The 20,381-nt window shown below is 39.3% G+C and overlaps 1 long non-coding RNA gene across 1 annotated transcript; it reads right to left on the bottom strand.

Annotated features, from left to right (window-relative positions):
- Positions 1 to 713: 713 nt before the first annotated feature.
- Positions 714 to 14,691, bottom strand: LOC134739405 (uncharacterized). The gene is made up of 2 exons (XR_010126031.1): positions 14,005 to 14,691; positions 714 to 2,103 (listed from the first exon to the last, which is right to left on the bottom strand). It is a non-coding gene; the product is annotated as an uncharacterized LOC134739405 (long non-coding RNA).
- Positions 14,692 to 20,381: the final 5,690 nt, after the last annotated feature.

Genomic DNA, 20,381 nt, shown 5'->3' with positions numbered 1-20,381 from the left:
ACACACACACACACACACAAATATATATGATGTAAATAAATATTGATATTTTCAATCCAACATCACATAGTACATATTAGTTTTCCCCTTTCCAATACTGAAACTGTCTCAACAGTGAGAAACATGGATTTCACTATTTTCAATATATTAACTAGAGTTTACTACTACCTGTCTACTTCTTTACATATATTGAAATTCACTGAGTTTATTGAGTTTTAACAAGTGAATATACTCAAGCAATGAATAACAATAATAAGATATAGAAAATTTCCTTCAAACCAAAGAACTCTCTCATTTGTCATAGGAGTAAATTATATCTCCCTATACCCCCGCAAACCCTAGGCAACCACAGTTAGATTATCTTTTCACCATAAATTAGTTTTGAATACTTTAGAACTTCAAATAAGGGAAATCTTATCATATGTACTTCCTTGTCTTTGGCTTATTTTGTTCATCAAAATATCTATGAGATTTATAAATAGTAAAGAAATCAGTTTTTCTTCTTTTTATTGATGAGTAGTGTTTCATTGTATGAATTTGATGCACAGTGTGTATCTATCCTGCTGTAGATTGAATTTTGTATTATTTACAGCAGTAGTGAAATGGCGCAATCTCGGCTCACTGCAATCTCCGCCTCCTGGGTTCAAGCAATTATTCTGCCTCAGCGTCCCAAGTAGCTGGGAATACAGGCACATGCCACTACACCTGGCTAATTTTTGTATTTTTAGTAAAGATGGAATTTCACCATATCGGCCAGGCTGGTCTCAAACTCCTGACCTCGTGGTCCACCCGCCTCAGCCTCCCAAAGAGCTGGGATTACAGGTGTTAGCCACTGAGCCCGGCCTTTTGTAGACATATTTTAATATTTCTTGGATAAATCCTGAGGAATATAATTGCTAGGTCAAAGGGTAGGGAAGGGTTTTATTTATTTATTCATTTATTTACTTTTTTTATATGTTCAACTGTATGTTCAACTTTATAGGAAACGGCCAAGCATTTTATGGAATAGTCGTTGTATTAGTCCATTCTCATGCTGCTATAAAGAACTGCCCAATGTTGAACATTGTTTTATATGTTTGTTGGCCATTTGTGTATCTTCTTTTCAGAATTGTCTATCCATGTCCTTAGTCCACTTTTTGATGGGATTGTTTGTATTTTTCTTACTGATTTGAGTTCATTGTAGATTCTGGTTATTTGTCCTTTGTCAGATGTATAGATTATGAAGATTTTCTCCCACTCTGTGGGTTGTCTGTTTACCCTGTTGACTGTTCCTTTTGCCATGCAAAAGCTCTTTAGTTTAATTAGGTCGCAGTCATTTATCTTTGATTTTATTGCATTTGCTTTTGGGTTCTTGTCATGAAATCCTTGCCTAAACCAATGTCTAGAAGGGTTTTTCCAATGTTATCTTCTAGAATTTTTATAGTTTCAGTTCTTAGTTTAAGTCTTTAATCCATCTTGAGTTGATTTTTGTGTAAGGTGAGAGATGAGGATCCAGTTTTGTTCTCCTACATGTGGCTTGCCAATTATCCCAGCACCAGTTATTGAAAAGGGGGTCCTCCCCCGACTTTATGTTTTTCCTTGCTTTGTCACAGATCAGTTGGCTGTAAGTATTTGGGTTTACATCTGTGTTCCCTATAGTGTTCCATTGGTCTATGTGCCATTTTTAGACCAGTACCATGCTGTTTTGGTGACACTATGACCTTATAATAGAGTTTGAAATCAAGTAGTGTGATGCCTTCAAATTTGTTTTTTTGCTTAGTCTTGCTTTGGCTATGTGGGCTCCTTTTTATGATGGGTACACCAAAAATCTAACAAATCACCACTAAAGAACTTACTCATGTAAACAAATACCACCTGTACCAGAGTAACTTAAGAAATGCTACTTAAGAGGTTGACTCTAATACGTAAAAGTGTTTTGAGGATTAAAAGATGAAATTAAAAAAATAAAGTGATTATTGGAATTAAAAAGGAGCTGCCTGAGACTGAGTAATTGATAAAGAAAAGAAGTTTAACTGACTCACGGTTTCACAGGGCTGGTGAGGACTCAGGAAACTTACAATTGTGGCAAAAGAGGAAGCAAACGCGTCCTTCTTCACATGGCGGCTGGAAGGAGAAGAATGAATGTCAAGTGAAGGGGGAAGCCCATTATAAAACCATGAGATCTTGTGAGATCCTGCTCACTATCACAAGAATACCATGGGAGAAGTCACCTCCATGATTCAATTACATCCCACTGGGTCCCTCCCACCACATGTGGGGATTATGGAAACTACAAATCAAGGTGAGATTTGGGTGAGGACACAGCCAAACCTTTTCAGTTGCTCTATTTCACATTAACATAAGCAATATATGAGAATTCCCATTGTTCCACACCCTTGCCCATATTTGATATTGATAGTTTATTTAAAATCTTGGTCATTAAGGTGAACACATAAAGTTATTCTGTGGATATAATTTGTATTTCCCTCTTGGCTAATGATATATACTTTTCCCTAAGCTTTTGAGTTATTTGTATATTTTTGTTTTAAGAGTGTTTGTTCAAGCCATTTGCCCAATTATTTATTGGACTCTTTGTACTTTAACTCTTGAGTTATAAGATTTTTAAAAAATACATTCTGGATATGTCTTTTATCACACATACGTTCCTGGCTGTGGTTCACTTATTAATTTTCTTAGCAGTGCCTATTGATGATCAGAATTGTTTTAATATTGATAAAACGTAATTTATCATTGTTTTCTTTTATAATTGTTTTATTCTGCCTAAGAAAATTTTCCTTACCCTCTGATAAGTTTTGCGCCACTTATTTTCTTTTAACCTTTATGATTTCAGTTTGTAAATTTAGCTCATGATTTATTTTGAATTAAGCTTGTGTGTGTTGTTATATATAAAACAGGGTTGATTATTTTTTCTACATGGATATCCATTTGTTCCAGCACCATTTGTTAAAAAAATCTTTGTATTTCCCATTGAATTGCTTTGGAACTTTCATTTAAAAATCAATTGAACTTACAAGCATTAGTTTACATCTCCACTATCATTTCTGTTCCATTGATTTGTCTATTCATGACACTGCCACGGTGCCTGTAGCTTCATTGTAAGCTGTTAAATCTGATAATGTGAGTCTTCGAATTAATTTGTACTTATTCAAGATTATTTTGATTAATCTAAGTATCTTGTATTTTTAATTTTAGAATAATCTTGTCATTCACTACAAAAAGCCTGCTGAGATTATGTGGTAGATTTTGTTGTTTCTATAAATCAATTTTGGATATTTATCATTTAAAAAACATTCACAATTTCAGTCTTTTTAGATAGCTATATTTCTTCATTTATTTTTTCTTTAATTACTCTCAGCAATGTTTTATAATTTCCAAAATAGATATCTTGCTTTGCCTGCTGTTAAGTTCCTTCCTAAGTATTTCAGGCTTTTTAATGCTATTGGAAATAGATATTTTTATTTAATTTTATACTTTTTTGGTGCTACTATGTAGAAATATAATTGACTCTAAAATGGATACTCCATGTCCTCAGAGGTGGCAATATTCACTTTTTAGAACTAGAAGAGATTTGTTTTGGTGAATTACTTAATATTTTTATACCTTCAACAGAATCTTGTTTGAGAATACAGACAGTTTGACTTACTCTTTTCTAATCTTTATGCTTTTTATTTGTTTTTCTTGCCCTCTTTCACTGGCTGGGAAATCCATTTTAATGCTGAATGGAAGTTGTGAAAGGTGGCATCTGCATTTTTCTCAAACTAGAGAAAAAATAGTCAATATTTCACAATTAAAATGACATTACTTGTAGAATTTATCATAGTTGCTTTTTATTTGATTGAAGAAATACCATCCTAACTGTAATTAACTTATAAATTTTGTCATGAATGGATGATTATTGAGTTGAGTTGATTATACGGTTTACTCCTTCATACAGCTCATGTGTTAAATACTCTAACTGGTCTTGAAATGTTAACTAGCTTTAAACTCCTGAGATATATTACTGAATTAAATTTAAAGTGCCTGTATTTATGAGAAATATTAGTTTATAATTTATCTTTTTTTCAATGTCTTTGTGAAGTTGTTACATCAGAGAAACACTGATCTTATAAAACAAATTAGTGTTTACACATCATTTTTATTTGTAATTTGTAGGTACATTTCAAAATAACTAACAGTCTCTAAATGGTATATTACCCAAAAATGGAAAAAACTTCTCCATTAATTTAGGTGTTATATGTTTTAATAAACCTTAATTGCACTTCTTAGAAAGTCTAGCACTCTTTTTGTTAAATTTATGTTTTTTTTTTCTTTTTTAACTAAGGAAAACTTTTATTTAAATTGTGCAATCAATCAGTATTTAGACAGCAGTTTCATAAACATTTTGGCATCTAAACTTTTATTCATTTTTGGCATGACCTATAGGGTAGTATATAAACTACCCAGTGGGGTGGGGGGGAAGGACTAAGCAATATTTACTATGACACTAGAAAAAAATTTATGTTTATTTACTTATATTGTCTAATGTTTTTTTAAACGAGATTTTATTTTAAATAATTTTTGGTTGGTGGTTGCTGATATAAAGATATGCATTTGAACTTTCTATATTGTCCTTATGTTCTGCTTTCTAGATAAACTTTACAATAATATGTAATAATGTGTCTAAATAGTTTTCTAAGTAAATAGTCATATATTTTACAAACATGGCAGTTTTATTTCTTTATTTTAAATCCCCCTGCATCAAATTCTTTTCATCATATTATTGTGCATGCTAGGGCTTCCAAAATATGTATTATTTGAAATTGTGAAAATGTGCTTCCTTGTGTTGTGTTTTTTATTTTAAATGAAAATCTCTCTACATTTACACATTTAGAATAATACATATTGCTTTTTTAAAAATATATTAGATACAGAAACACACTTTCCTATGTTTTAATATACTGAGCATTTTTATCACAAATTTATGATAAAATGTTTCAAATACATACTTTGCATCTGTTTAAATAACTATCTGGAGATTTTATTTTATCTGTTAATGTGATAATTAAATTTATAGATTGAACTTCTTTGTATGTATGAGACGAAATAAACATAGTCATGGTATTTAATCTTCCTTTTCAGCTTTTATTGTTGTAAAATAAACATAACATAAAATGTACATAAAATGTGCTATCTTATTGCTTTTTTTCTTTCTTTTTTTTTTTTCTTTTTTTTGAGATGGAGTCTTGCTTTGTTGCCCAGGCTGGACTTCAGTGGCATGATCTCAGCTTGCCACAACCTCTGCCTCCTGGGTTCAAGGGATTCTCTTTGAACCTCTGAAGTAGCTGGGATTACAGGTGTGCACCACCATGCCAGGCTAATTTTTGAATTTTTAGTAGAGACGGGGTTTCACCACGTTGGCCAGGCTGGTCTTGAACTCCTGACCTCAAGTGATTTATCGGCTTCGACCTCCCAAAGTGTTGGGATTACAGGCACGAGCCATCATGCCCGGCCCTTATTTCACTTTTAAGTGTATAGTTTAATGACATTAAGTACATTCATATTATTGTACAACTATCATAACCATCCATTAACATAATTATTTTTATCTTTCGAAGCCCAAACTCTATGCCCATTAAATGATAACTCCTCCATTACCTGCCTGCCCCAAAACCCTAGAAACCACCATTCTGTTTTCTGTCTCTTTGATTTTGACTACTTTAAGTAACCACATATAAGTGGAATCATACAGCCTTTATCTTTATATGACTGACTTATTTCACTTGGCATAGTGTCATCAACCTTTATCTATATTTTAGCATATGTCAGAATTTCCTTCCTTTTCTTAAGGCTGAATTGTATCTAACTGTATGTACATATCATATTCTTGTTTATGTTTTCATCTGCCAGTGAACACTTCCACATTTCGGCTATTGTGAAAAATGCTACTATGAACATGAGTATACAAATACAGGCATACCTTATTTTATTGTGCATTGTTATATTTTGTTTCAAAGATATTGCTTATATTTTTACAAACTGAGGTTTTATGGTAACCCTGAGCCAAGCAAGTCTATTCATTTTTCCAATAGCATATGCTTAATTCCTGTTACTGTGTCACATTTGGTAATTTTTATAATATTTCAAGCTTTTTTATTACTGTCAACCAACCATTCCCAGTCTCTCTCCCTCTCTTCAAGCCTCCCTATTTTCTGAGACACAGTAATATTGAAGTTAGGCCAATAAATAACCTTACAATGCCTTCTAAGTGTTCAGATGAAAGGAAGAGTTTCAAGTCTCTCAATATAAATCAAATGGCCAAGAAGCATATGAAAAAATATTCAACATCACTAATCATCAGAGAAATGCAATTTAAAATCAATGAGATATACCACCTACATCAATCAGAATGGCTATTACTAAAAAGTCAAAAAATAACAGATGTAGGAGAGGATGTAGAGGAAAGGAACACTTATACACTGTTGCTGTGAATGTAAATTAATACAACTGTATGGAAAAGTGTATTGAGATTTTACAAAGAACTAAAAATAGAACTACCATTTTGATCCAGAAAGCTCACTACTAGGTATCTACCAAAAAGAAAAAAATATATATTATATTAAAAATATACTTGCACTCATATGTTTATTGCAGCACTATTCACAATAGCAAGTACTCGGAATCAACCTCAGGGTCATTAATGAATGAATGGATTTTAAAAACCATGGTATATATAGACAATGGAATATATTCTACCTTAAAAAATGGAATCATGCCTCTTGCAGTAACATGGATGGAACTGGAGGCCATTATCTTAAGTAAAATGACTCAGAATCAAAATGTCAAATAGGGCATGTCTAACTTATAAATGCACGCTTAATAATGCATACACATGGAAAGTATGGAATGAGGGACAATTGAGACTCAGAGGTTTGGGGGTGGGAGGAGAGTGGAAGATGGGAGGTTGTTAGTTGAGTAAAATGTGCATCGCTCCAGTGATGGGTACATTGAAGACTTGACCATCATGCAATATATCAATATAGTAAAATTGCACTTTTACTCCATGATTATATTTATTTTTATATATATATATAAAAAATATGATTGTGTGTGTGTGTGTGTGTGTGTGTGTGTGTAGCTAGAAATAAGCTTAGTGAGGAAGGCATGTCAAAAACTGAGTTAGGCTGAAAGGTAGGCCTCTTGCAGCTAAGAGTTAGCCAAGTTATGAATGCTAAGGAAAAGTTATTGAAGAAAATTTAAAATGCTATTCCAGTGAGCACACAAATGATAAGAAAGCAAACAGCCTTATTGCTGATGTGGGGAAAGTTTTTGTAGTCTGTATAGAAGATTAAGCAGGCAAGACCATTCCTTTAATTCAGAGCCTAATCCAGAGCAAAGTCTTAACTCTCTTCAATTCTGTGAAGGCTGAGAGAAGTGAGGAAACTGCAGGAGAAAAGTTGGAAACTAGCAGACACTGGTTTATGAGATTTAAGAAAAGAAGCCACTTCCATAACATAAAAGTGCAAACTGAAGCAGAAAGTGCTGAAGTAGAAGCTGCAGCAAGTTATCCAAGAGGTTTAATTAAGATTATTGATGAAAGTCCCACAAAACAACAAATTTTCAATGTTGATGAAAGTGCCTTATATAGAAAAAAGGTGCCATCTAAGACTTTAACAGCTTGAGTGGAAAGTCATTGTCTGGTTTCAAAGCTTCAGAGAATAGGCTAATTTCCTTGGTAGGGACTAATGCATCCTGTGCTTTTTAAGTTGAAGCCAATGCATATTTACCGTTCTCAAAATTCTAGAGTTCTTAAGAATTATACTAAATCTACTTTCTGTTGGCTGCGTAAATGAGAAAACAAAGCCTGGATGAAAATGCATCTGTTTACAGCATGGTTTACTGAATATTTTAAGCCCACTGTTGAGACCTACTGCTCATTAGTTCCCATTGACAATGAACCTGGTCACCCAAGGGCTCTAATGGAAATGTACAATGAGATTAATGTTAGTTTTATGCCTGCTAACACAACATCCATTCTGTAGCCCATGGATTAAGAATTTTGACTTTCAAGTTATATCATTTACAAAATATATTTTGTAAGGCTATAGCTGTGATAGAGAGTGATTCCTGTAATGGATCTGGGCAAAATAAATTGAAAACTGTTTGGAAAGAATTTAGCATTCCAGATTCAATAAAGAACATTCATGACTCATGGATGGTCGTCAAAATAATATTAACAGAAGTTTGAAAGAAGTTGATTCCAAGCCTCATAGACGACATTTAGGGATTGAAGACTTCAGGGGAGGAAGTAACTGCAGATGTAATTTAAAAAAATCAAAAGAACAGGAAATGGAGCCTGCACATGTGACTGATTTGCTACAATGTCATGATAAAATTTTTATGGATGAGGAGCTGCTTCTTCTGATGAGTAACGAAAGTGGTTTCTTGAGATGAAATCTACTCCTGGTGAAGATGCTGTGAGTTTTTGAAATGACAATGAAGGACTTAGAATATTACATAAACTTTTTTTGATAAAGTCAGGACTCCAATGTGAAAGAAGCTCTACTCTAGGTTAAGTGCTACCAAATAGAATCACAGCTACAGAGAAATATTTTGTGAAAGAGTGAATAGATGTGGCAAAATTCATTATTGCCTTATTTTAAGAAATTCCCAAAGCCATCCCAATCATCAGCAACCACCACCCTGATCAGCCAGCAGACACCAACATCAAGGCAAAGGCAAAACCCTCTACCAGCAAAAAGATCACAACTTTCTGAAGGCTCAGATGATTGTTAGCATTCTTTAGCCATAATTTATTTTCAATTTCTATTTAAAAAATTTGGATAAAATTTATTTTATATTCTTAATGAAGGTATGTACATTTTTAGACACAATTCTATTACACATTTAAACAAGCTATGGTATAGTGTAAAGACAAATTTTATATTCACTGGGAAATCAAAATAATTGTGTGACTTACTTTATTACAATATTTACTTTATTGTGGTGATCTAGAACTGAGCCCACAGTGTCTCCATTGCATGCCTGCATCTTGTTAAGACCTTGCTTTCAATTCTTTTGATTACATACCTGAAGTGGAACTGCTGAATTATATATACATCATTTAAATTTTTTTATGAATGACCATAGCATACAGTCTATTTTTACTATTATAAAAATAGATACCTAGATCAATGAAACAGAATAGAGAACACAGAAATAATGCCACATATCCATAGCCAACTGATCTTTGAAAAAGTTGATAAAAGCAAACACTGGGGGAGGGTCACCCTTTTAAGTAATGGTGCTGGGAAAACTAAAATAGCCATAAGCAGAAGAATAAAACTAGACTCCTATCTCTCACCATATGCAAAATTTAATGCCAGATGGATTAAAGACTTCAATGTAAGACCCGAAACTATTAAAATACTAGAAGAAACCATAGGCAAAACTCTTCTAAACATTGGTCTAGGCAAAGAATTCAGGACAAAGACCTTAAAATTGGAAGCAACAAAAACAAAAGTACATAAATGGAACATAATTAAACTAAAAAGCTTCTGTATCATTTATCAAAGAGAACATCCTTTCTTCATATTGCCTTCATGGTATCTTTGGCAAAATCTAATTGGCCATAAGTGGATAGGTTGATTTCTGCATTCTTTATCCTATTTTTTTGGTCAATGTGTCTATTTTTATGCAAGTATCATGCTGTTTTGATTACAATGGCTTTATACTATGTTTTACAATTACAGTGTTTTTTTGGTGACTTTTTAGGGTTTTAAATTTAAAATCATGTCATTAACAAACAGAAGCCATTAAACCTCCTCCTATTCTATTAGAATATATTTCATTTCTTTTTCTTGCCTAATTTTACTAGGTAGGACTTCCAGTATTATGTTAAAAGAAATGATGAGAGTGAGCATCCTTGTCTTACTCTTGATTTCAGTTAACAGTCTTTCACCTTCTCACCACTGAATATAATATTATCTGGGGCTTGTTGTCATTAGATTTTTGATAGGGATTGTATTGAATCTGTAGGTAGCTTTGAGTGGAATTTACATTTTAACAATATTAAGTCTTCCAATCTATGGACACAGATAATTTTCATTTATTGGTGGCTTCCAATCTATGGACACAGATAATTTTCATTTATTGGTGACTTCTTTAATTTTTTCATCAATATTTAGTAGTTTTCAGTGTACAAGTCTTTCTCCTTTTTTTTTGGAGTTTTGCTCTTGTTGCCCAGGCTGGAGTGCAATGGCACAACTTCAGCTCACCACAACTTCCGCCTCCCCGGTTCAAGCTATTTTCCTGCCTCAGCCTCCCGAGTAGCTGGGATTACAGGCATGCACAACCACACCCGGCTAATTTTGTAATTTTAGTAGAGACAGGGTTTCTTCATTTTGGTCAGGCTGGTCTCTAACTCCTGACCACATGTGATCCACCCGCCTCAGCCTCCCAAACTGCTGGGATTACAGGCAAGAGCCACCGCACCTGGCTGTCTTTCGCCTTCTTGGTTAAGTTTATTCCTAAGTATTTTATTTTCTTTGATGGTACTGTAAATAATTTTTTTAAATTTTATTCTCTGATTTTTTATTGTTAGTGTATAGAAAAGCAACTGATTTTTGCATATTGATTTTGTATCTTGCAAACTGCTAAATTTGTTTACTAGTTCTATTAGTTTTATGGAATCTTTAGGATTTTCCTTGTTTCTTTAAAAACTTTTTTATTTTAGAGCAGTTTTAAATTTACAGAATTAGTGTGATACCAGTATAGGGAGTTTTCACATATCACACAACCAGTTTTACTTATTAATATCTTTCCATTAGTGTGATATATTTGTTACAACTAATGAATTGATATTTATGCATCATAATTAACTGAAGTCTACACTTTATTCACAATTCCTCAGTTTTCTACTAATGTCCTTTGACTTCTTCAAGATCCAAGATAGCAGGGTTCCCCAAGCCCTGGGCCATGGACCAGTACCAGTCTGTGGCCTGTTAGGAGCCGGCCGCACAGCAGGTGAGCAGCAGGTTAGCAAGCATTACTGCCTGAGCACCTCCTGTCTGATCAGCAGCAGCATTAGATTCCCATAGGAGTAGGAACCCTACTGTAAACTGTGCAGGTGAGGGACGAAGGTTGTGCACACTCCTTATGAAAATCTAATGCCTGATGATCTGAGGTGGAGCAGTTTCATCCTGAAACCATCCCCCTACCCCTAGTTCATGGAAAAAAAAAATGCCTTTAACAAAACTGGTCCCTGGTGCCACAAAGCTTGGGGACCATTGCCATGTAGGATACCACATTACAGATAGTTATCCTGTCTCTTAGGCACCTCTAACTATGATGGTTTTTAGGCTTTTCTTGTTTTTGATGACTGTGACAATTTTGAGGATTATAGGTCAGATATTTTGTGGACTATTCATCCACTGGAATTTGCCTCTTTTTTTTTCATGATTAGACTAGGGTAGTGGGCTTTTGGAAGGAAAACCACAGAAGTAAATTGCCCTTCTCTTCACATTCTAACAAGGAAGCACATTGTATCCACACAGCTAAACACCACTGATGTTGATAGTGATGACCTTGCTCAGTTGGTGTCTGTCAAGTTTCTCCAGGGTGAAGTAGTTTGCTGCTCATTTCCAAAATGTACTGTCCGGAAAGAATCACTTTTGGTAGTCCACACTTTTAAGAATGGGGAGTAATGTGCCACCACCTTGAGGGCAGAGTATTTACATGTTATTTAGAATTATTTTGCACTGGTAGAAGAAAAAAATCAACAAAGTTGAAAATAGTACAATAAAAATTACGGAGTCTGAAGAACAAAAAGAAAAAAGGAAAACTATACATCTGATACAGTTCTAATATCTAAAAAATGTAAAGAACTCAAACAACTCAAAAGCAAGGAAACAAGTAACCCAATTGTGAATTGGGCAAAGAACCTCAACAGTGCTTTTGGTGAGACTGGGGAGAAGGAAAGGAGGGAGGAAGAGGTGAGAGAAAAAAGAAAGCCATTCTAAAATTCAATTTTAGAATTTTTTATTATACACTTTCAATTCACTGAATTTTTTTTTTACTTTTTCCAGCCATGTTTCTTCCTGAAAACTCTTGCTCCTCTCACTACCAGCTTTTGTGTGAAAACACACATACACACACACACACACACACACACACACACAGTGTTCCCTTTGATATAAATCAAAGCAGGTTGAGAAGTTCTGTCTCAGTGCTTGGTTTTGTAAACGGAAATGTAACATTTAGATATCTAAATATTGTTTACATATTCTCAATAATGATAATGGTGAAGTTTCATCTCGACTCAGGAAAAGCTGAAAGGAAGCTAAAAGTTTATTAGATACAATCCATAAATAACACCAAAGTGACAGAATGGCAGCATGTGGCAACATCTTGAATGATGTTCTTTCTAGTAACCCTCCAGCAAAAGTCTTTTTGAAGTTTTAGATTTTTGAAGTTTAAATTGAGCTCCACAGACCAGGGCATAATGTTCTGTTCTTATTGTTGCATTTGTTTGTTTTGCTATTTAATGGCTCTAATTTTTAAGCTTAACATAAATTAGGGGATGGTGCAGAAAAAAGTCAAGCAACTTAAGGTTTGACTTGATGAATCTATCCAGGAAAGCGTATGAGATTTGGAAACAGATGCTTAGGCCTCTGGACGAGGAGAACTTATTGCTATGGAGTATGAGACTGCGGGAGCCAGGGCTTCAGCTTTGAGTTAATCAAACTTTGTTCTCTAGATATTTGACTCATTCTATTCTATAATACTTCTCCAAAATGGCTCCAGTCCCCCTCACTTTTTCACAGCTCAAGTTGGAAGGAAGTCATAAAGAATAGAGAATAGAAATATGGGGGATATTCCCAAGCTGAGCTAGTACAAAACAGTTCCACTAGGTCAGTAACACTTGCATTTCCAAGGAGACAGACACTTTGAGGAAAGTCTTACCAAATCATAAATCTGTGTATTTTTTTTCTTCTCAGAAATTCTATCAAGCAAATTTAGTTAACTTGACCATAGCTCATAAAACCTAAATATTGTGAGGTTGTTGAATGTTTAAACCTAACATCAATGTACAGTTCTACAGATCCTGAAATGTTTTCTGAATTCAAATCCTCAATGCAGAAAAATAGAAGCTAAACATAAGTTGGAAGACATCAATTTCTCTTTAACCTGGGCACCAGGGAAAAGGAAAACCTGAGATGGAAAAAATAAATTTATTACAGGGATTCCAGGACTCTACAGGGTTCTGGGGAATTAACCGATTATCGTACACAGCGCTAACAAAGCACCTACACGTTTCCTTCTAGACACACAGGCCACTTCACACACATTATTTCCCTCATTCTCCCCACAGCCTGGTAAAGCAGGAGAGGCAGGTGTTTTCATCCCCATGACTTTCATATAGTCTTAGAGACTTTGTCCTCCTGTCAATGCCTCAAGGGTTTCACTACTGAGTGATCAGTACATCTATACATTTCACATAAGCAGAGCTCAAGTGCTGCCTCTAATTCAGCTTCTTCACCAAAGCTCAGATCCTCAGAACAATGATGAACTTTGCATTCATTTTTCAACTTCAGCTGCCTCATTTGAATGACACTATTTTAATGACAATAAATGTATGGGCACTGTGAAGTGAGAAATATTACCCTACATTAATACCCATCTGCCTGCCATCTCCCTAAGATCCTGAGGCGTGTTTCAAAGTGAGCATAGGAGAATTCACACTTAATTAAAACCACAGGGGCAATGGAATGTCAGAGGCAGAATTTAGTTTATTTCTTAGAATTAGAGTATTTCTGGGACTAGCCTATCCACCAAGCTTGCCTAAGGTGTTGGGGTAAAGTGTATGTATGAGAGAGGAAGTATCAAGGAAAGAGAGATAGATGGGTTTGTTTCGTTTTGTTTGTTTTTAATAAAAATGCCACTTAGGTCTTAAGGAATGAAAGTGCTAGAAAATAAACTAATTGAACTAATTTTTGCCCTCACAATTTTCTGTTTTCTCCTACATACCTAAGTCATATTGAGAGGCGACAACGCTGGCAGCACTCACAGTCCTCGCTGGCTCTCCGCGCCTCCTTGACCTCGGCGCCCACTCTGGCCGCGCTTGAGCAGCCCTTCGGCCCGCCGCTGCACTGTGGGAGCCACTTTCTGGGCTGGCTGAGGCTGGAGCCGGCTCCCTGAGCTTGCAGAGACGTGTGGAGGGAGAGGCGCGGGTGGGAACCGGAGCTGCGCGCGGCGCTTGCGGGCCATCGCGAGTTCCGGGTGGGCGTGGGCTCGGCGGGCCCAGCACTCAGAGCGGCTGGCCGGAGCCGCGGGCCCCAGGAAGTGAGCGGCTTAGCACCCGGGCCAGCAGCTGCGGAGGATGCGCCAGGTCCGCCAGCAGTGCCGGCCCGCCAGCGCTGCAGTGGAATTCTCGCCAGGCTTCAGCTGCCTCCCCGCGGGGCAGGGCTCGGGAGCTGCAGCCCGCCATGCCTGAGCCTCCCCGGCACTGTGGGCTCCTGCGCCTCCCGAGCCTCTCCGACGGGCGCCGCCCCTGGCTCCATGGCGCCCTGTAGCATCAATCGTCCAAGGGCTGAGGAGTGCGGTCGCAGGGCGCGGGACTGGCGGGCAGCTCCACCTGTGGCCAGGGTACCGGATCCACTAGGTGAAGCCAGCTGGGCTCCTGAGTGGAGTGGGGACTTGGAGAACTTTTATGTCTAGCTGGAGGATTGTATATGCACCAATCAACACTCTGTGTCTAGCTCAAGGTTTGTAAACACACCAATCAGCACCCTGTGTCTAGCTCAGGGATTGTAAATGCACCAATCAGCACCCTGTCAAAACGGGCCAATCAGCTCTCTGTAAGACAGACCAATCAGCTCTCTGTAAAATGGAACAATCAGCAGGATGTGGGTAGGGCCAGATAAGGGAATAAAAGCAGGCTGCCAAGCCAGCAGTGGCAACTGCTCTGGTCCTCTTCCACCCTGTGGAAGCTTTGTTCCTTTGCTCTTTGCAATAAATCTTGCTGCTGCTCACTCTTTGGATCCACCCTTCCTTTATGAGCTGTAACACCGCCAAGGTCTGTAGCTTCACTCCTGAGGCCAGTGAGACCAGGAATGCACCGGGAGGAACAAACAACTCCAGACACACCACCTTAAGAGCTGTAACACTCACCGGGAAGGTCTGCAGCTTCACTCCTGAAGCCAGCGAGACCACGAACCCACAAGAAGGAAGAAACTCCAAACACGTCCAAACATCAGAAGGAACAAACTTCGGACACACCATCTTTTAGAACTGTAACACTCACCGGGAGGGTTTGAGGCTTCATTCTTGAAGTCAGTGAGACCAAGAACCCACCAATTCCAGATACAATGTAACTACCCTTTTAGTAGACTCAGAAAATACATATAAAGAAGTTTTGGTAGAAGTAACAGTAAACAGCTGAAGAATGAAGAAACAAGTCTGTAATCCCAGCACTTTGCGAGGCCAAGGTGGGTGGATTACCTGATGTCAGGAGTTCGAGACCAGCCTGGCCAACATGGTGAAATCTCATCTCTACTAAAAATACAAAAATGAGGCCAGGCATGGTGTTTCACACCTGTAATCCCAGCACTTTGGGAGGCCGAGGTAGGCAGATCATGAGGTCAGGAGACCGAGACCATCCTGGCTAACACGGAGAAACCCCGTCTCTACTAAAAATACAAAAAATTAGCCAGGTGTGGTGGCAGGCACCTGTAGTCCTAGCTACTTGGGAGGCTGAGGCAGCAGAATGGCGTGAACCCGGGAGGTGGAGCTTGCAGTGAGCAAAGATCGCACCACTGCACTCCAGCCTGGGCGACAGAGTAAGACTCCGTCTCAAAAAAATAAATACATAAATAAGTAAATAAATAAAATAAAAAATAGAAATACAAAAATTAGCCTGGCGTGGTGGCACACGCTTGTAATCCCAGCCACTCGGGAGGCTGAGGCAGGAGATTTGCTTGAGCCCGGGAGACGGAGGTTGCAGTGAGCGGAGATCGTGCCACTGTACTCCAGCCTGGCCAACAGAGCGAGACTCTGTCTCAAAAAAAAAAACAAAAAAAACCACATGGAAGCCAACAGCGCAGCCCTCAGTCTGAGGCCTAAGGCCCGAAACTCCCTGGAAAGCCACTGGTGCAAGCCTCAGAGTCCAAAGGCCAAAATTCTGGAGTCTGATATCCAAGAGCAGGAGGAGAGAAAGCAAGTGTCTGGCATGGGAAGAGAGAGAGGGAGGGAGGAGACTCTGCTGCTTATATGCCCTTCTTCTGCATGCTTTGTTTTAGCTGCACTATTACCCCAATTTGATGCTGCCCACCCACAGTGAGGGTGGGTCTTCCTCAGTCCACTGACTCAAATGTCAGTCTCCTCTGGCAGCACCCTCACAAACATACTCAAAACCAATATTTCATCAGCCATGTAAGCATCTCTCACAACAATCAAGTTGACACATAATATTAACCATCACAATCTTTCATAGTTTTAGATGCTAGGAAGCCTAAGATCAAGATGCCAGAAGATCTGATGAGCGCTTGGTTTTTGGTTCATAGATGGCACTTCTTCACTGTGTTCTCATATCATTGAAGAGATGAATGAGCTGTGTGGGGCCTCTTTTAAGGCCACTAATCTCATTCATGAGGGCTCCCCCCTTATAATCCAATCACCTCCCACACATTCTACCTCCTAATACCATCACTTTCAAGTGTATAATTTTAACATACAAATTTTGGGAGGACATAAACTTGCAGCCCATTGCATATGGTAACTCTGGAAATCAGGTTTTCCTTTTTTTCCTAGGGTTTGTTGTATTTTTGTTTTCGCTTTTCATTTTTGATTGTTGTAAGCTGTCTCTGTACTGAGGATGAGTCTGAGATGAAGCATAAGATGTTCTCATGTCTTTTCTGAGCTTCTTCCTTCCCCTAGGCATGCCAGATGACGTTATAATGTCTCTCATTTTTTTTTTTCTTTTTTTGTTTGTTTGAGACAGAGTCTCGCTCTGTCAGCCAGGCTGGAGTGCAGTGGCACGATCTCTGCTCACTGCAACCTCTGTCTCCTGGAGACCAAGACGACTTAAACTGGACAAATATATATATGTGATACTTTTTTTTTTTTTTTAAGATGGAGTCTTGCTCTGTCACCCAGGCTGGAGTGCAGTGGCGCAATCTCGGCTCACTGCAACCTCCGCCATGCCACCACGTCTGCTAATTTTTGTATTGTTAGTAGAGTCAGGGTTTCAACATATTGGCCAGGCTGGTCTCGAACTCCTGACCTCAGGTGATCCGCCTGCCTTGGCCTTCCAAAGTGCCGGGATAACAGGCATGAGCCACCGCACATGGCCCTATGTGATACTTTTTAAATGTCATAATCTTCAATGCCTGGCCCTTGAAAGAGGAAAAAGAGAAAAACGAAACAGGACAATAAAGAAGCACCAGCCCTTTAAATTCCCTGGAAGTCGCTTCAGCTAGAGGGGGACAGGCTTGTAATAATAGGCGAGGTGCAACAACAATGGCTTTTGCATCTTTGTCAGTACCTCTCTCATCAGAAGCAGCAATCGGTAATGACCCCTCGTATTGAGAAGGGAGAGTCTTTTTGGTCCACCCATGCTCCCAGGAGTTATGTGCAAGCTGCTCCAGGAATACACTTATAGTTGCCTGCCTCAAGGCTGAGATAGGAGAAGGTATGTAGATGCTACTGCGTCTGGAATTGGTGGGTTCTTGGTCTCACTGACTTCAAGAATGAAGCTGCAGACCCTCGCGGTGAGTGTTACAGTTCTTAAAGGCGGCGTGTCCGGAGTTTGTTCCTTCTGACATTCAGATGTGCTCAGTATCTTCCTTCTGGTGGGTTCATGGTCTCGCTGGCTCAGGAGTGAAACTGCAGACCTTTGGGGTGAGTGTTACAGCTCTTAAGGTGGTGCATCTGGAGTTGTTCGTTCCTCCCGGTGGGTTCGTGGTCTTGATGGCTTCAGGAGTGAAGCTGCAGATGTTCGCGGTGAGTGTTACAGCTCGTAAAGGCAGTGTGGACCCAAAGAGTGAGCAGCAGCAAGATTTATTGCAAAAAGCGAAAGAACAAAGCTTCCATAGTGTGCAAGGGGACCCCAGCGGGTTGCCACTGCTGGCTTGGCAGCCTGCTTTTATTCTCTTATCTGGCCCCACCCACATCCTGCTGATTGGTCCATTTTACAGAGAGCCCAGTGGTCTGTTTTGACAGGGTGCTGACTGGTGCCTTTACAATCCCTGAGCTAGACACAAAGGTTCTCCACATCCCCACTAGATTAGCTAGATACAGAGTGTCCACATAAAGGTTCTCCAAGTCCCCACCAGAGTAGCTAGATACAGAGTGTCAATTGGTGCATTCACAAACCCTGAGCTAGACACAGGGTGCTGATTGGTGTGTTTACAAACCTTGAGCTAGATACAGAGTGCTGATTGGTGTATTTACAATCCCCTAGCTAGACATAAAGTTTCTCCAAGTCCCCCACCAGACTCAGGAGCACAGCTGGCTTCACCCAGTGGATCCTGCACCTGGGCCGCAGGTGGAGCTGCCTGCCAGCCCTGCCGTGTGCCCGCATTCCTCAGCCCTTGGGTGGTCGATGGGACTGGGTGCCGTGGAGCAGGGGGCGGCGCTTGTCGGGGAGGCTTGGGCCACACAGGAGCCCAAGGAGTGGGTGAGGCTCAGGCATGGTGGGCTGCAGGTCCCAAGCCCTGCCCTGCAGGGAGACAGCTAAGGCCTGGTGAGAAATCGAGCGCAGCACCTGTGGGCCAGCACCGCTGGGCGACCCAGCACACCCTCCACAGCCGCTGGCCTGGGTGCTAAGCCCTCATTGCCTGGGGCCGGCAGGGCTGGCCAGCCACTCCAGGTGCGGTGCCCGCCAAGCCCACGCCCACTGGGAACTCCAGCTGGCCCGCAAGCACTGCGCACAGCCCCGGTTCCCGCTCTCGCCTCTCCCTCCACACTTCCCTGCGAGCTGAGGGAGCCGGCTCTGACCTTGGTCAGCCCAGAAAGGGGCTCCCACAGTGCATCGGTGGGCTGAAGGGCTCCTCAAGTGCCACCAAAGTGGGAGCCCAGGCAGAGGAGGTGCCCAGAGCGAGCAAGGGCTGCAAGGGCTGCCAGCATGCTGTCACCTCTCACTACTCTGCTCAGGCTTGAAATGACCAAACTTAAATCATCATTTGTGATCCAAGTCTTCTTTTGCAAGTATTCAGCACACTCTATGGCTGCAAAATAGTTATATTGGTTAGATATCACCAGTGAGATTGTTCTCTAGTAGGGAAACAGTTTACTGGTGCTTCCTACTCTGCTATCTTAACAGATACTTTACCCTTTTAAATACTATTGAGCCAGCCTCCTGGCTCATGCCTGTAATCTCACAACTTTGAGAAGCCAAGGCAGGAGGATCTCCAGAAGTTTGAAACCAGCCTAGGCAACATAGTGAGACCCTGTCTCTACAAAAAAAAAAAATTAATATCAGCTGAGCATGGCGGCTGTACCTGTATTCCTAGTTACTCCAGGGGCTAAGGTAGGAGGATTGCTTGAACCCTGAAGCTGCTGTGAGCCATGATCTCACCACTGCACTTCACCCTGGTTGACATCACCCCCTCTCCCAAAATACTATTGGAATACTATTGGATTTGATTTTATGGCTAAATAGAAGATTCTAGGGCCAGGCACAGTGGCTCACGCCTATAATCCCAGCAGTTTGGGAGTCCGAGACTGGTGGATCACCTGAGGTCAGGAGTTCGAGACCAGCCTAGCCAACATGGTGAAACCCAGTCTCTACTAAAAACACAAAAAAGTTAGCCAGGCGTGGTGGCACGTGCCTGTAATCCCAGCTACTCGGGAGGCTGAGGCAGGAGAATCACTAGAACCCAGGAGGCGGGGTTACAGTGAGCTGAGATCGTGCTATTGCACTCCAGCTTGGGCAACAAGAGTGAAACTCTGTCTCAAAAAAAGAAGATTCTAAATTCTAAGTACCATTTCTTTAATACTTAACAAATGCCACTCAATTATCTTCTTATATCTCATAGTGTGGTTAAAAGAAAAACACTGATGAAGATCTGTTTATTTTTTTTTTTCAAATGATGTTTTGTGTGCCTGGGAAATTTTTATTTAAAAATTATTTTACCCTTCTTTCGTATCTATTTAAATGTCACTTATATCTAGATCCAAGTCTTTACTGATCTCTTTGGCACATCATGTGCCCTTTCAATGTTACTTTAGCTCTTTCACCCTTATTTATGGTAATTTTATCTTCATTATTTCTTCAAATATTTTCTCCATTACATTTAGGGTAAATTTTTGTCAATGCTATTTAATATTATTGTGTTTATATCAAATTATTTGATTTGAAAATTGTAATAGTTTTCTGATGCCTCACTGGAGTCTAGTATTTGATA

The sequence above is a fragment of the Pongo pygmaeus genome, chromosome 3 (genome assembly GCF_028885625.2).
Source record: "Pongo pygmaeus isolate AG05252 chromosome 3, NHGRI_mPonPyg2-v2.0_pri, whole genome shotgun sequence".
NCBI lineage: Eukaryota > Metazoa > Chordata > Mammalia > Primates > Hominidae > Pongo > Pongo pygmaeus.
Note: the sequence above shows the minus strand (reverse complement) of the source record. Positions and strands in the feature narration are given on the sequence as shown.